Genomic DNA, 18,661 nt, shown 5'->3' with positions numbered 1-18,661 from the left:
CAATACTGCTTGGGACACACACACACAACAGAGATTTGTGTGATAGCCCAGATACCTAGGATAAAACCAAATAGTACTGGTCATTAAAAATTAAAATTAAAAACCCACAAACAAATAAACAAGAAACATAGGGATAAAATTACTCCTAATAATCTTATGCTATATTTCTCACATATGAGGGACTTGTTCTGCCATCATCAGAGAAGCTGCATTCTGAGAACAAATACAGAGACCCTCAGGCAGACATTATGAAGAGACTGAGAGGCCTTGGAGCACTCAGCCCTAAATGTGATTATCTCCATCAAAAGCCTCCTTTCAGAGTCCATGAAATCTGATGGAAGAAGGGCAGAAAGACATAAAGAGCAGAGGGGATGGAGCACACCAAGAAAACAAAGTTCTCTAACTTAACATCAGTAAAGCTCTTATGAACTCACAGGGAGTGAAGCAGGGTCTGTGTGGGTCTGCACCAGGTCTGCATATAAATTATGGCTTCCAGTTCAGTGTTTGTATGTGCAAATTAGTGGGTCTCTGATTCTTGTGCTTTCTCTTGGGCTTTTTTTCCTTTTGTTGATTTTTCCTGTATAACTTCAATGTGATATTTTGTTCTATCTTATTAATTTTTACATGAATAGATAGATAAATGAATTAATGAAAGAATGAAAATTTAGCCTCTAGGTTAAAGGTTAACAACTGAACTGTCATTTGTACCTGCTGATAGAGGGAGAATCAGTTTTCACCACAAGAAGGACACTGAGTACATAAAAAACTCCAGGACAGGCCTCATGTTTAGTCAAACCTATAATGGTCTCCATGAATTTTTGTGTGTACTTTCATTTGGTTATAGTTTGGTGTTTTAGGTTTGTTTGTTTGTTTTGTTGTTTGTTTTTCTGTTTGTGTGTCATTTTGTCTTGTTTTCTTTGTTAGGGGGGATTTGTAGTTACATTGGATTTTTGTTTCTTTGAAATAATTTAAAGTTGGTTGGATAGGGAGGGAAAACATTGGAAAGAATTGGGTGATGGGAAGAATGTGATCAAAATACATTTAAATTTTAAAATGGTTTCAAATAAAAAAAGAGGGGAGGGGAGAAACCAAAAATAAGTAAATAATGTCAGAGGACATGCAGGAGGCCAAAGCAAAGCATCTCTGGAATTCATGTATTGCGGCTCCCCAGTGAGAACACGGTGAGTTTGTCTTGGAGTGGCAGAGCCCTGAGGACTTCGTGTACTGAGGACTTCATGCTGTCACTGAACCTATGTGGGCACCACCGCCCTCATAACACATGAGCTGTAAGAGAGCTCTAAGGAGGCTTCCAGCCCCTCCCTGGGCAGCCTCACTGGCACTCACAACAACAATGCTTGATCTCTTTCAGGTGTCAATCATTCACCAACCACCCTTGAAAACACCCTGCAGATGTAGATTGTTAGCAATGACCACTACCCTTAGAAAGAATTTAGGGAAAAACAGACTGTTGAGCAAGGTTAGGTAAAGATGTTTTTGCCATTGTTTCTAATGAAGTTAAAAAGAAGTGCTCTTTTAATGGTAAAACCAGGGACTTTTAGAGAACAAAAATAATAGCCCAGAGTAGCACTGGCTGAAATAACACTCTCCAACTGGGCCAGTGACTGAGACGACAATTAATTTTCTTATACTTATTTTTGCCCTCAGCTTCCTGATATGATTTAATAAAAATACTATTGAGTAGATGCATACCTTAAAGATTTAAAGTAGAAATGGCTGATTTTTTTAATATGAAAGTTTAGATTTGTGATTCTTTTAAGACTTCTGTAAGATTGCCTTTTAAGAGAATTCTTCCTCAGCAACCACAAACTGCAGCCTGCCAGTAAAGAAAAAGCTGGCTGAGATCCCTTGCTTCCTCACCCGGTTAACTTGTAACAAGGGGAGCAGTATACATTTGCTTCATTACAAACGTGTAAGGCTTCTTCGGGATAACTTTTTTTTCACCGGTACTAGGTAAAACACTTGATCATACGAGGGTATTGGGAAACATGGGGTTTTTCTTTGTTTTTTTGTTGTTGTTGTTGTTTTGTTTTGTTTTGTTTTGTTTACATATACTCATTATAATCATTTACCTAAAGAAAAATAGAATGTAACCACAAAATTGTGCTCTTGCTTGAAAGATTTTGCTGGGATGTATAAGCTCTGGGGGAAAAAAGACTAAAAACAAGGGACAGAACTTGCTCTTCGGAGTTTGTTCCACCCACCAATATGTGTGTATATATGTATGAGTGTCAGGTTGGGTTGGAATCTGTTTCCATCCACCCAATGTACGCATGAATGTATGCGTTTTCTCTCCTTCTTTCTTTTTTTTTAAGTTTTGCCAGCACCAATGGAAAGCTCCTGCTAGAGCTAACCGCCCTAGTCCATGCATACAGTGTGTACAGTGTAAGTCCACGCCTGGACGTTACCAGCACTGGCCTGCAGCCAGCAATTTAATTATGTTCCCTCAGTTTGCCATTATCAGTGGACACCACAGTCGGTAACTATCAGTTCCTCCCTGAAAAATTTCCCTCAGGAAAACCTGCTGGTGATGTCGAAGCTGGTCTTCCATAAAATAAAATATGCTAATCCAAAATGGTTTACCAACTCTTGTGGAACTCTCTCTTAGAAGGGAAAATCAGGTAATTCTTGAAAGAGGTTTAAAATATTTGTTCAGTCCCAGGCCCATATTTTCACTTCTATTCTAAAACATGGACACTAATCCTGTCTTTCTAGTTTGTAGTGTGGTGTTCAGTGGTGATATGCTGGGGATTGTGGGTAGAAACATAGGGGGGTGACTGGGGAGAAGCAAAGGACTACCTTAAAACTATGAGAATATGGATCATCTCCTGAGGTCAGCTGAGAGAAGGCATCTGACCAATTCAAGACCAATTGGACTTAATCAGGGTTATTGGTAAAGTTCTCCCCAAAAGTCTTTTTTTTTCTTATTGTCATGAATTTATTTATTTTTTAATTAAATTTTTATTTTTGTAATATTACTTACAGTTGATTAACTTTGTATCCCAGCTGTAGCCGATTCCCTCCTTCCCTCCCAATCTCTCCCTCCCTCCCTCATCTCCTCCCTGCTCCTCTCTAAATCCACTGATAGGGGAGGTCCTCCTCCCCTTCCATCTGACCCTAGCTTATCAGGTCTCATCAGGACTGGCTGCAGTGTCCTCCTCTGTGGCCTAGCAAGGCTGCTCCTCCCTGGGGGGTGGGAGGGAGAGGTCAACTCCTCTCTTAGACAAATGGACATTGGAAGTAGGAGAAAACAATAACAGGAAAAAATGTCTTTCAAAGACCCACCACTAAGCCACTATGTACCTTTTTATGGTGATATATGAATTTTATTAACATACATAAGACCTAATAATAAGCATGATTGTTCCTATTGTATGCGTTGGAGTTGGCAGAGAATTATAGAATGGCAGAGAAACACTTAAAGAGATGCTCAACATCCTTAGCCATCAGAGAGATGCAAATCAAAACGACCCTGAGATTTAACCTGACACCCATCAGAATGGCTAAAATCAAAAACTCAAGTGACAACACATGCTGAAGAGGTTGTGGAGAAAGGGGAACTCTCCTCTATTGCTGGTGGGAATCTAAATTGGTACAACCACTTTGGAAATCAATCTGGTGTTTTCTCAGACAATCAGCAATACTGCTTTCTCAAGATCCAGCTACACCACTCCTAGACATATATCCAAGAGATGTTCAAGTTCACAACAAGGACATTTGCTCAACCATGTTTGGAGCAGCTTTATTCGTAGTAGCCAGAGCTGGAAACAACCCAGATGTCCATCAACAGAGGAATGTATTCAGAAATTGTGGTACTTTTACACAATGGAATACTACTCAGAAAAAAAAAAGTAAATCATGAATTTTGCAGGCAAATAGTGGGATCTAGAAAAATTCATCCTGAGCGAGTTATCCCAGGAGCAGAAAGAAACACATGGTATATACTCACTTATAAGTGGGTACTAGACCTATAAAATACGATAAACATACTAAAATCTGTACATCTAAAGGAGATAAACAAGAAAGAGGACCAAGGGTAAGATGATCAATCCTCACCTAGAAAGACAAAGGGGATGGACATTGGAAGTAGGAGAAAACAAGTAACAGGAGCCTACTGCAGAGGGCATCTGAAAGACTCTACCTAGCAGTGTATCAAAGCAGATGCTGAGACCCATAACCAAACCTTGGGCAGAGTGCAGGAAATCATATGAAAGAAGGGGGAGTTAGTATGACCTGGAGAGGATAGGAATGCCACAAGGTCCAAATATATCAGGGCACAGGGGTCTTTTCTGAGACTGTTTCTCCAGCCAAGGACCATGCATGGATATAACCTAGAACCCCTGCTTGGACATAGCCCATGGTAGCTCGGTATCCAAGTGGGTTTCCTAGTAAGGGGGACAATTATTTCAGACATGAACTCAATGACTGGCTCCTTTATCTCTTCCCCCTCCCCTGCCCCCCCGAAGGAGAAGCAGCCTTGCTATTCCACAGAGGAGGACATTGCAGCCAGTCCTGAAGATACCTGATAAGCTAGGGTCAGATGGAAGGGGAGGAGAACCTCCCCTATTAGCATCTGGGCCCAAAGGATGGTTGTTCCCCCATTCTAATTGGGTCTTCCCACTTTAGTCAAACCCCTCAGGAAATGCTTTCAAAGGCACACTAGGAGATGTCTCTGTGTGACTCTAAATCCAAACAAGTTGGTAATAAGGATTAAACACCATAGAGAGTGACTTCCATGACAAGGCACATACCATAGTGTGAGTCTGGGCAACTAAAAAACAGTGCAGGCAATGACTGAGCTCCTAAACCAGGTGTGGTTTTTGACTTACCACCCATCAGATGTAGCAAATAGCTAACAGCATTCTCCTTTCGAATAGAAGGGCTATAGAATATAAATATTATTTTCTGAAAAGTCTTAGCTGTTGTTATTTTCATAATTGTCATTACTTATTTACTTACCTCATTATACATATTAATTGCATCATTTCACCAAACAAATCCTAAATACAGCTACATGCAAACAGCTTTGCTGGATGCTAAAAAAATTATGAATATTATTTCTGCTTTAAGTAACATGAAATAGCTATAAAACAAGCATTAATCTTTTTTAAATTTTATTGGTTCTTTGTGAATGTCACATAATGCACCCAATCTGCTTATCTCCCTCTCCCTACATATGTGCCCTCCACCCTTGCAACCTCCTCCCCAAAACAAGCCAAAGTTCAGCTCATCATGAAAGCTGCAGTGTGTCTCAGTGTGTGCCACAGTGTGTACCCTGGTTTCTGCACACCTTTACCTGCAATTGTCCAATACGATGACACATTGCTCTGTTTTGAGGCCTCAGGTTTTTGCTGCACTATTAATGCTGGACCCTTACTGGGACTTCTCTTGGATATCCTGTTGTCATGGAGATTTAACAGCTTTGGATTTGCATGGCCTTTTCACAGGCTTCAGCAGTTCATAGATGTGGTAGATGTTGGGGTTGGCCAACTCAAAGCCCTAGATCCAGACCTGTGTGGTAGCTCAGTTGGTTGCCCTACCAGCTCTCCTGCAACCCAACCACACCTCCAGGGAGACCTCTATAGCACTTCCCTGATTAGCTCAACCAATGCAGTCATCTCTCCTGCTCTCATTCCCTCTGCCTGGGCTGGCTTTCCCAACCCCACACCTCCAGGCTCAGCTGTACTGTGACGCACAGGCAAGGTCAGGGTCAACTCTCAGGACTGCCATGGGTGGTGAGGAGCCAGGGGGACGGGGCCATGGCAGATGAGTGGTAGTGTCAGCTCTCCTGCATTTGCAACCTTGAGCCAGTTCACCCCCAGTCTAGCCACCAGGTCCAGCTCTACTGTGCTGCCCAGGCAAGCTCAGAGCCCACTCTCTGAAGTGCTGTAGCAGGTGAGAGATGGCCCCAGCGCTGCGCAGCCAGCAGATGTCAGCAAGGCCCCAGGCAGCAGCCCCCGTCAGAGACATCAGCATGCCTTTTGGTGGTAATATGAGCGGCAGGCATTTACACAGACCCCTGCTTCTTTATGGCCAGGAAGCAAACATGTCCTTTGGAACAGCACAGGCCAGGACTTCACCATGGACTCAAGTGGCAGGGCAGGGTATTCACTCCAGGCTATTCCTCTCCACCCTCAAGTCTTTAGTTCTACCTCTCTTCATAGTGCCCAAACAGATACATTTCTCTTTCCCTCCCATCTCTCTACCACATACATGCACATTGGAATGGTGTGTGGGCATCTCAAACTTATATAATCTTTTTTTAAATTACATACCAATCAAGATATCTTAAATCAATTTGGAGAATTCTACTATTTATTGAATAAAAAATTAAAATCCTTCACATTAATATCCTTACACATGCTGTGTTTTTGTCCCTATTAAGAAAGCATCAACCTTCCAACATACATACATACACACACACACACACACACACACACACAATCTTAAGTTATTCTCTATTCCTAAAATTCTGTCCACCTATGTTTATCTTGAGAGACCAAAAGATTAAAAATCAGTGGGTATTGTTTTAAAGTGTAAAGCCTAAACGAAAGCTAGTTAAGTGGAGACATGTCCAGTAATGCCCTGAGGGGAAGAACTCCGCTTACTGCATTCTTTTTCTTTTTTTTTTTTTCCGCGATTTTTGTTTTGTTTTGTTTTGTTTAAATTAATTTATTTTATTTTTTTATTTTATTTTTCTTTTTAGTTACATTTTGTTAACTCTGTGTCCCAGCTGTATCCCGCTCCCTCATTCCCTCCCCAACCCCACACTCCCTCCCTGGTCTCCTCCCTGCCCCTTTCCAAGTCCACTGATAGGGGGGGACCTCCTCCCCTTTCATTTGACCCTGTTTTATCAGGTATCTTCAGGGCTGGCTGCAAAGTCCTCCTCTGTGGCCTAACAGGACTGCTCCTCCCCTAGGGTGGGGGTGGGGGGTCAAAGAGCCTGCCCTTGAGATCCTGTTAGAAATAGTCCTTGTTCCCCTTAGTTTGGAAAACTACTTGGTTCCTGAGCTACCACGGGCCACATCTGAGCAGAAATTCTAGGTTATATCCATAGATGGTCCTTGGTTGAGTGTCAGTCTCAGAAAAGACCCTGTGCCCAGATATATTTGGTCCTTGTAGAGCTCCTATCCTTTCCATATCATACTAACTCCCCTTCTTTTTATGATTCCCTGCACTCTGCCAAGGGTTTGGTTATGAGTCTTAATGTCTGCTTTGAAACACTGCTAGGTAGAGTCTTTCAGATGCCTTTTGTGGTAGACTCCTGTCATACTTTCAATGCACATCCCATTTGTCTTTCTAAATGAGGATTGATCATCTTCACCCGTGTCCGCTTTCTTGATTATCTTCTTTGCAGAGAATTCTCGAAAGAGGAACACCAAATGACAGAGAAACACTTAAAGAAATGTTCAACCTCATTAGCCATTAGGGAAATGCAAATCAAAATGACCCTGAGATTTCACCTTACACCCATCAGAATGGCCAAGATGAAAAACTCAAGCGATAACACATGCTGGAGAGGTTGTGGAGAAAGGGGAACCCTCCTCCATTGCTGGTGGGAATGTAAACTGGTACAACCACTTTGGAAGTCAATCTGGGCTTTTTCAGACAACTAGGAGTAGTGCTACCTCAAGACCCAGCTATACCACTCCTAGGTATATATCCAAAATTTGCTCAAGTACACAACAAGGACATTTGTTCAACCATGTTTGTAGCAGCTTTATTTGTAATAGCTAGAACTTGGAAACAACCCAGATGTCCATCAACGGAGGAATGGGTACAGAAATTGTGGTATTTTTACACAATGGAATACTACTCAGCAATCAAAAAGGAGGAAATCATGACATTTGCAGGCAAGTGGTGGGATCTAGAAAAGATCATTCTGAGTGAAGTATCCCAGAAGGAGAAAGACAAACATGGTATATACTCGCTTATATAGACCTACAAGATATGATAAACATAATGAAATCTACGCTTACTGCATTCTTTTCCAACCCAATAGAGATACAGTTGCTAGGAAACCAGCCCATCTCCCTAAGGAGGGACACCAGATCATTAATGGTTTGGGGACCTTGTATAGCCAATCAATTCAAAACGCAACATCCCTTTTGCATTTTGACCAATAGATGCTTGCCAGGGAGGAATCGCCCCTGCTTTGGGCACGCTTGGAGGGATTGGAATCTTTGAATCTCCCAACTAAGCCAAGCAGGGGCTCTTGGCTCTCACCATTTTGTCAGTGTGGGGTGTGTGAGCCCAAGCTGCAGCTTGTAATAATTTGTAATAAGAAGATCCTCATGTGTTTTGCAATGGACTCGACTCCTGGTGGTGGTCTTTTGGGTATCGCGATTCAGGCATAACAATCTATAGTATGTTTTTGAGTAGTTAGCTAATATTTCACTTTCGTGAAAGTTTAGACTTTTGGGGCATATGTCCAGGTATATTTTGCAAACCCAAGGCCTTCTTGAAAATAAACAGAGTATCTCATAGAAGCAAGCTCTTACTTTGATCTAGATCTTGAATATTCCCCCACATTCCATATGCAAGGTGAACTCTGGCCAGCCTACGGAAGGCAGTGAAAACTTTAGGATTCAGAGGGTCACAGCAAGACGCTCTGATGTGGGCTCATGCCAACCAAGAGGACATCAGAATCTGAACTCCTTTCTCTCCCTTTGTGTTTCAGATACCATGCGGTAAAAATGCTTCTCTCCACATAGCTTCCTGCAGTGATGATCAGCTTTACTCCAGGTCCAAACAACGGAACCATGTGACCTTTTACTCTACCACCCTTCCTTCAAATCAGGAGCTAAAATGAATCTTTATCCCTTATCTCCAGTATTTTATTACAGTGACAGGAACTATTTTGGTCACTAAGCTTGAGAAATGGAAAGATGCTATTGCAGATGAAGTTAGTCTGTGTGAAGAGACCTGGGAGAATGACAAAAGCCTTTGAAAAGAGGAGCAATTAAACTTGGCTTTACAGCAAACCCTGAAAGATGACACAGGAACACAGGCATGAATCTTTCAGGACATTCTAAGGGCTTCTATGTGCTTAATGCTTGTTCTTTATCTGTAAATGTATCTACATGTTTTTAAGATGTTTTTCTGCTTTTTGACACAGGTTCTCACTATATAGCCCTAGCTGGACTGGAACTCATTATATAGACCAGGATGTTCTTGAATTCACAGAGACCCACATTCCTCTGGCTTCTGAGTGTAGATTCTATTTGATATGAAAGGCTCCTAGCAGTCTGGCTGATAGAATGGACACAACTTAGAACACAGCTGGTTTGAACCGAATTTCAGATGCTAGCCAAACAGGTGTGGCTCCTCAGGCATTTAGCAAGTTTCTATGCCTCCTCAAACCTCAGTTCCTTCTAAAATAGAATTCAGCTAATACCTTAGTAGTTCGGTTTCTCTGTGTATTCAATGCAAGTATAAAAAACGTGAAGCAAGGTAGAGACATCAAATGCTAAATCAACACTGTTCCTATACCCATGAGCCACAAATATAAAGAGAACAAACACGTTAATATTTATTTTTTATATGAAGTCTTGTTACTTTTTTCTGCTTGGATCATCACTTTGAGTTTCCTGGTGTTATCTGATTAAGCATCCTTTGCATATTTTTCCTACCACTATCATTATTATTTGTTATACATTTTTTTTCTAACAAGTGTTATATATTATGAAAGTCTATAAAACACAAGAATCTTAAGTCAATTTACTTTAAGATATAAGTAAAAAACAAACAAAAAAAACTGGTATTATTTACCAGTTTCCTAGTAGTGGTAGCTGGCTGTGTCAGTGTGCTATTTATTTAACTTTAACTGTTCCTGTAAGGCCAGAGTTTAGCTCAAGAAGAAAAATCTTTGGACAACTGCAGAATCTTCGTTACACCACTAGAGAGCAGTAAACAGCCATTTTCAGGATATTAAAAACTAAGTTCTTAATACAATGTGGCTGCATTCTCTTTCCCTCTCTAACGCATCCTCACAAATACTGAGTGCGACTTGGCTGTCCGAATGGTCAGGTGAAGGTAATGAAGAAGAAAAGCCTTTGCTAGATAAGTCACCTGGGATCAAAGGCAAATGCTCACAAAACAAAACAAAACAAAGAGACTAAGCTCACAGCACCTGAGAATACGGGTTTGTATGACAGAGGGAAGACAGTCTAAATCTATGCACAGAAAAAAAAATCTGCATTTCTGACATAAATTTCCAAGGAAAAGAAGACCATTAAGTCCCCTAGATAATGACACATAGTATTTTGTAATCAACTATACCAGAACTCTTGTGTCTATCTGATATGATAGGGTTGAGAAGTTATTTGAAAAGCCTTTTCAAACTTAGAAGATTAGCTGTTTCCAGAAAGACATTTTTTGTAGCTAAAAGCAACAGCAGAAAACTACCTAACATCCTGTTCTTGCTTTGTAGAGCTGGAGCTGAATTCATTTCTAGGTTCCCCTGAGACCTCATTTATTAATGTTGTTGTTATTTTTCTGTTTCTCAATTATTTTAGAAAAATGCATTTGAAAAATCAAACAATAATATAGTCATATAATCAATATAATCATAGATACATACAAATAGGTATTTCCTATCAAAGTAGCATTGTTTCTTTAGCCCACTTTAGCCTTGGTGACTTCAAATAATTTCATTGCTATTATCAGAGTAACTTTTAATTTTGTAGTTGTATATGATAGACATTATAAACTCAATTCTACCAAACCGCTTTCAGGGCTGTAATCAGTCTTCTAGAGAGATCAAAACCACCCTTCACTTCTGAACCAATACCTCTCTGAGCCTTATTTTACTAGACATCACACAAGGTTCCCTGCTCCTGAGTTTACAGTCAAGACTCACTAACTTGAAAATTTGAAGTAACCATCTGCACTCTCAAATCCAGCCCTTCGTGTTTAGTTAGCTTCTATCCATGCAGAAGACTTTGTAATTCATCCCATTCCCTTTCCTGAAAAAGCCCCTCCTTTACTCAGGCCTTGGCAAACATGTCTCCCTGCAGTTTATCCTGAATAACTTCCAGTGGTATTTCTTTCTGTGCCCTTCCAGTGCTTTCATAAAACATAGCTTTTTTGTATCACCTGTCACAGTGCCTTAAGATGCCTATTGTTTACCGTTGTACCAGAGAAATAGATTCCAGAAAATCAGCAAATAGTTTGTGTGGTTATATTATTTTCCATCCTCTCTCTAATTTGTAGAGTTTGAAGAAAAAAGATGGATTCTCAAGAGATAATCAGGTATATAAAAAATTTAGTAAAGTGCTGCATACAGCATATCAGAATTTAAAGGGTGAATTTGTGGACGTTTTCACCAGTAAAACATGTAACCATGCCAGTATGAGACACCAAATCCATTTCTCAATCATATTCCCACATTCTATAACTGCCCAAAAGGTCAAGTGAGGTCTGCTGGAGGAGGAATCCCATTTTCTCTTGGAAAGTATTCAGTGCTCCTATTTTGCATTCTTCTGCCCCGATGTTGTCAGCAAAGCCAGGAGCTTCTGGGATCTCTATTAGTCCCAGACTGTGTGAACAGACTCTGGGACAGAGTTGCAGCTGGAAAAATACGCCCCTGGTATGAGCAGAGCTGTTCTAAATATATATGAAGAAAACAGGTGTCATTTCCTCTGGTTGTGATTAGAGAAAGCAGCTAGGTGAAAAGGAAAATGAATGAAAGCCAAGCATGTAATGTCCCTTAAAAGTGGTGGACAATGCAGAAAATTGAGCTTGAAATTTAAACATACATGTCCTACATTAAATACTTTCATTTTACTATCTAAGGAACTTTTGGCATGGAATCTATCTTTTCTAGTTCATTCTTTACATTAGGGTAATACAAGTTGTTAACAGAAGTGTTCTGTAAATCAAGTGAAGTGATCCACAATTTACTTATGAGAATTGTGAGTCTTTAGTACTTTGCCTACTTTCCATATCTATCCATCTATCTATCTATCTATCTATCTATCTATCTATCTATCTATCTATCTATCTATCTATCATCTGTCTGTCTGTCTGCTTATTAATCTATCTATCGATCTCTACATACATATCTATTCTCTATATAAAATGTTTGAATGAGTAAACGATCCTTCAGCCTTTAAGAACAGAATGATATCACAATTCTTAAAATTAACAGAACACCAAGAATTCAATTTCCAGCTTTCTTTTGTATGCCCAGCAAGCTATGACTGGGTCTCTAAGTAAGTGCCAAAGAAATGTACAGGGTTAGAAGACTGTTCAAATTATTAGGATTCAGCATTCATAATAGATACATAGTATCCAATGATAGAAATATGTGCATAATTTTGAGAGTACGTTAACTATTATTAGCTAACGCAGTAGCTGATACCAATGGCTCTCTGCTGTCAGAAACAGTGGAGTGGGAAAACTCTGGGTCTTAATGATCCCACTCTTCCTCCATCTAACCAACACTGCCATCTTCCAGGGATGGCAGGTGCCGATGAAACAGAGGAAAATGATGCATCCTGTTGGCATTTGGAAAGCCTAGGACCCATGAGGACCCTGGGTAGCATGCCCAGGACCTCAAATCCTAATGGAAAAAAAAATCATCTTTCCAAGATAGAGCACTGGCCTGTTCATGCATGAAGCTTCCTTTTAGGCCAGTGCAATGGTCCTTCTGTGGGCTGGCTAACCGACAGATACTTCAGTCCAGCGTCACTTTTCTTTGTAGATAACAATATAACAATAAACACATGTAAATTTTCAGTCAACCAAATTGGAGCCATTCCAAGTTTTCTATAAATCTTGCTGAAAACATAATAATATCAAACAAGAGACATCCTGCAGATCTAGTTTTTAGGTATAAAATGGACAGAAAATCACTGATCTTATCTCATGTTATTAAATCACTGACCAAATTAAGACTTCATGATGGAAGTAGTGTCATGGTGTTTGTACTTTACATTACCTAGTCTGATTGTGGTAGTCTGCTTGGTTAACAGCATTCCATCCTCGTGTTAAAATACCCACTGCCCACTTACTATCCTGGTTATCTTAGTATAAGAAAGAGGCTTATCTTCTTGTGGGTTCCAATTACTCACCTACAGGAATATATGGATTGACTCATTTTTAACATTTAACTTCACTGTATAGACAAAGAGTCTCCCATGGTTATGAGTGGAGTGTAGAAGGAGAAGGAGGAAAAAGAGGAGTGAAAAAGAGAAAAGAGGACTTGGGGAAGGGACAGAGCACGAAGAGAGGAGAAAATAGAAGAGTACTGGGGGAAGATAAAAGAAAAGGAAAACATAATTTAAGACTTCTAAATTATAAAACAAAACAACCACAATTATAAATGATGTATACATTCTGTGCTTTTGTGTTGGTTTAATATTTTTCTAAAAAAACCACCCAAATAGAAACCATAAGACCGGGCAAAATTAATACATCCAGCATGATGAAAATAATGTTTCAACCCAACAAATATTATTTCTTCTATCAAGCTAATGGTGTTATGTAATGATAGTAGTAAATCAAAGTAAGAGGGATCTCGAAACAAAGCACAGAGCTGAAGAAAGCAGACTGCCAGTGTGTGCTATATGTCTCTAGCAAGAGCCAAATACTGACCTCTAGGGAATCTGAGAATGAGGAGAGTTGATCACTGCAGGAGGGCACTGAAGGTGCTGAAAGGAGGCTCTGGCGAGATGGTGCCTTTACTCTTATCTGGCGCTGACTATGGTTACGTATTCAGTTTGTGGAGTTGGCTGTATTCAACATGTGGGAAGGCGTGCACTGTTATTTATGCGCTCTTCTGTATCTACAATGTGATTTTCTGGGCTGTTTAAAGATTTCCTCACATAAGCCCTGCTGGAATTACTCATGCTCATGTCAGTTATTCAGCAAAGATCACTAGGTGCTCTGGTGTGCTCCAGGGTAGAAGATTGTAAATTCAATATGATCTGACTCATATTATTTCAGTTCCAAGCTAGTCCTTACTGGTTTAAAAAAATTAATGAATTTTACATTTGCATTTTTTTTTTCAGTTCTCAGCACACTAGTTCTGAATCACAAATAACTGTAGTGTTAGGGACATCTACCATCCAAATTTAAGACATATTTTTCTGGCCATCCACATTCTGAAATGCAAAAAGAATCTATCGTCATGATAATGTACACAAGCCCAGTCATTCGTGGGAGGAGAGTACAGTCATTATGAAACTGCTCCTTTGTTTAGAAGAATCAATGCAAAAAGTACATAAGTGAAACTGTCCCCTTATAAGTTGTGCCATGAATTAATGTAGCTAATGCAGCAAGCCATTATTCTAGCAATCAGAACCATACTCTTTTTGCTGAAGAGGACATCACAGATCAGAGGAAAAAGTCTAAGTAACTTTAAGAAAAGACAAGGATAGATCTATGCTTCTAATCTGAAGGAGGAGATGAAAATGTCTGAGGCAGTGGTTATAAGAGAAACTCTAACTCTTAACCTAACTGAGTCAGTATCTGGCCTTTGTGAATTGGCCTTCAGGGAACCTGAAGAAGAGGTTGAGATTCTCATGGAGTTCAGCATCTTCAGTGTGGTTGCAGTTACACGTATCAGGGAAGGAAGCCTGAGGGACAGAGAATCCTCTGAGAAATGAACAGCTGTAGAAGATTTGATTAGGCTTTTGATATAGACAGTCATGAAAATGTCTAAGTAATGGCATCAATGAGAATGATGAAGGAGGTAAGAAAAAAAATAAAAATACAAATAATCATATTGAAATCAAGCATTTTAACACACTACAGATAGATAATTATTTTACAGATAATTAATATATACAAAGCTCCAAGTATTAATGCATTGAACTTGATGTGTTTAGAAAAGGAAATCACCAGTGAAAACATCACCATTATCAATATCGTAAAGTGATCCATTAACTTCAACATTTTCCTCCAACCTTTGTTTTTTAATTTTATTTTGTTTTTATTTCTTTTGTAATGAAAGTGCTTAACATAGGACCAAAGATGTTAGCAAATTATATACAACATCCAATGACCATTAACACTTTTTAGAAGATAAAGCTAATTTTTGTTTCACAAACTGAATCACTTATCACATATTGTGAATTGAAGACATACACAATAAATCATGTTTTGAGTACCTAGGTACAGTTCAGAACACCTCAATGACTCTATTATGTATTTAGGCTAATATTGTTAATATCTTTAACAAAAGGATCATATAACAAAAGGTAAGGCTTAGGGCTGTACAGATAGATGGTGAGTACAGTACTTGCTGGACAAACATAAAGATCGCGGTTGGAGACCTCAGCATCCAATATTAAAAAGTTGGACATGGTGGCATGCTGAAAACTGAAGACAGATGGATCTTTGGCAGTCACTGGCCAGTCAGTCCATTCATCAATTGTTTAATTCAAGGTTCAGTGACAGATCTTGTCTGAATAGATAAATAGATAGGTAGATAGATAGATAGATACATAGATACATAGATACATAGATAGATAAGATACCTACCCTCAACATGCACCCATATATACACTCATACACACCATAAACTGGAGGCATCATATGAGAAAATACCACAGCATCTAAGAAGGTGATCAAGAATGTAGGTGATGTCACGCTCCCTCCAAGATCAATAAAGGATGGATGAGAAAGATGGAGATCTTAGGATGTCAAAAACCATAATAGGTCATTCAAATCCATTGTGAATGACTATAAAATGACTTTCCAATCCATAAAATTACAATGTTAATTGTTTGAAAAAAAAATGTGATATTTACAAATGATAATCCAGTTTCTTTCTAAATGGAAAATATTTTTAAGGTAAGTGACTTATAGTTTCTGCTGTATGCAGTGAGAAAGTGAAAAGACTAAAGAAAGGTGTTAATGTAGAGACTGATTTTCCTGTAAAACTTAAAATTCCTAAAGGGTAAAATAAATGAGAGAAATATATTAGCCTCTGATTTTGAGGAAATAAAGAGCATTCCTAATTGAATATAGGGAATTACAGAGAAAAAGACATGAAAATAGAAGGGAGAATGCAGAGAAGAGAATTAATGAGAGGAAGAAGAGAACAAGAAAGGAAAAAGGGAGAGAACAGTGATCAAAAAACTATATATATATAACATATACATATTATATATATGTATGTAAATGCCATACATATATATAATGTATGTATGACATTTCCAAAGTACAAGTAAATACATAAACAGAAAAAATATTTTCTTCATTAAAATATCGCAAAATATATGCATCAATCTCACCAATCATAATAAAGTCATTCTGGAAGAATGACATTTGCTAGCTATTTAAATAAAATGATTTGTGCAAATATTCATGGGAATTTGCATTATACCCTCCTTTAATTGTATCATTTTACTTTAGGAAACAGTTCACATATTGCCTTGCATGCTCACATATATCAAATCATTCATGGTAGCATTTTCTTGATTATGAAAACTGAAATACTGTGGAAAGAAAATCTGATTAATTTTCAATTTTTTTTCTTATAAGAACATGGAACCCTTCAAACAGAATAGAAAATTGCTGAGAGGTAACATTTATGGATAAGTTAAGAACTGGTTTTAAGTTGAGCGATTTGCCATAGGGTATCATTTTGCTCCTGCACGAGGTCAATCCTCTGATTGAACACCATCAAGTCTCCTTTTAGTTGAGCATTAATTCCTTTTTGTACATCTAAAGCATGAGCTACATTGGCTAAAAGATTATTTAGGCTCTCTGTCACAAACAACTCCATATTTGGCTAAGGCTGAGGATCCGCCTTGCTTCTGTGTATGTGGACCTATCTGCATTGCACACTGGGGTTGGCTACCCAGAGGCTATTTAAGCTGTGGGCTGGCTTTCCCCAGGGTCAGAAGATTGTTCAAGGTTCCTGAATAAACTGCATTGAGAAGAACAACAACAACAACAAAAAAGATCAGAAAGAAGGAGAGGAGGACCTCCCCTATCAGTGGACTTGGGGAGAGGCATGCATGCAGAAAGGGGGGGAGGGTGGGACCGGGAGGGGAGGAGGGAGGGGCTTATGGGGGGATACAAAAGGAATAAAGTGTAATTAATAAAAGTTAAATAAAAAATTAAAAAAAGATTATTTAGGGTCTGAGCAGTCTGCATAGTATGACTCCTGGCTAATGCCGCGGTGGTAGCTCCAACAGCCGCCAATGAGATGGCAGTAACAATGGTGGCTGTAATTCCAAGATCCCTTTTCTGTCTGAAGAGAGTCATAGTGTGAGAGGCATCAATGGGCACAGGCACCCAGCAAGGCATGCGAGTAACCAGGGCATACCTAAATTCACTAGCATTCCAGCATTGGGCAAAAAAGCAAGTATCATTACCACAATTACTTGGCTCTATCTGGCTAACAATGAATAAAAATGGCGGATATAAACAAACAGGTGTGGACTTATAGGAAATATTATGAGAAGCCTTAACCCCCTCGTTGGAACATCCTGCATCAGTTCTAGAACTAGCAGTGGTGGTGTCCGAGGTCTGAGTAGGTTCAGGAGACCATTGCCCCCAGGGGCGAGACATGCTCCATGTAAATTGACTAACTCCATGTTTTCCTCCACTTTTGAAAGTCATTTAAGGTTCTTAAATTATCTTTTCTTTTTCTTTTTTTTTTTTTTTTTTTTTTTTTGCTGGACTTTGTGTCACTAGCATACAATATGATAATTTTTCCCGTGCTGCAAATCTGTCTAAACAATTGTCTAGCTATATTTTAGGTAATTGGACTGGAGAATTCGATACTACGATGGAGCAGCTGAGAGTGGCCACTGTCACAGTAAATTCTACCAGAGTGGACGCAGGACTAGCCACAGGATTATCATCATGGATTGCTGCAGCCATGAATCATCTGAAGGAATGGGCAGGCATGGGAGCGTTAGCAGGCCTTCTGGTGTTGGTCTCCTTGGTTTGCCTGTGGTGTATATGCAAGATTAGAGTCTCACAACAGCGTAATGCAGCCATAATCATTCAGGCCTTTACAGCCATTGAAGCAAGACAGTCTCCCCAAGCATGGTTGGCTACCATAAAAAGCTAAAATGTTACGCTCAGGATGTGAGGCTAAGCACTGCACTCAGGGTCAGCCGCTTTCGACCCAGAGAAGAGCATGTCTGATTGCATGCGGGTTGATGCCCCAGGTCCCGCCTCTGAGAAAAAGGTATCGGACGGGTCTGATGCTCTTTGGGTGAATGACACCTAAATGAACATCAGTACAAAGTCCCAATTTATTTCTAATATCAGAGATCAGACCTCTACTCTTGCCTGATGCGTCTAAAACAAAAAGGGGGAACTGCAGAGAGCTGCATAATGCCACGCCTTAAAGATGGAGCTGGTTTCCGCCTTCCACCTTCCTGATGGTGAGTGCTCTCTGTCACAAACAACTCCATATTTGGCTAAGGCTGAGGATCTGGCTTGCTTCCGTGTATGGACCTATTTGCATTGCCCATGAGGCACGCTGGGGTTGGCTACCCAGAGGCTATTTAAGCTGTGGGCTGGCTTTCCCCAGGGTCAGATGATTGTTCAAGGTTCCTGAATAAACTGCATTGAGAAGAAAAAAAAAAAAAAGATTAGAAAGAAGGAGAGGAGGACCTCCTCAATCAGTGGACATGAGGAGAGGCATGCATGCAGAAAGGGGGGGAGGGTG

The sequence above is a fragment of the Meriones unguiculatus genome, chromosome 3, assembly GCF_030254825.1.
Source record: "Meriones unguiculatus strain TT.TT164.6M chromosome 3, Bangor_MerUng_6.1, whole genome shotgun sequence".
NCBI lineage: Eukaryota > Metazoa > Chordata > Mammalia > Rodentia > Muridae > Meriones > Meriones unguiculatus.
Note: the sequence above shows the minus strand (reverse complement) of the source record.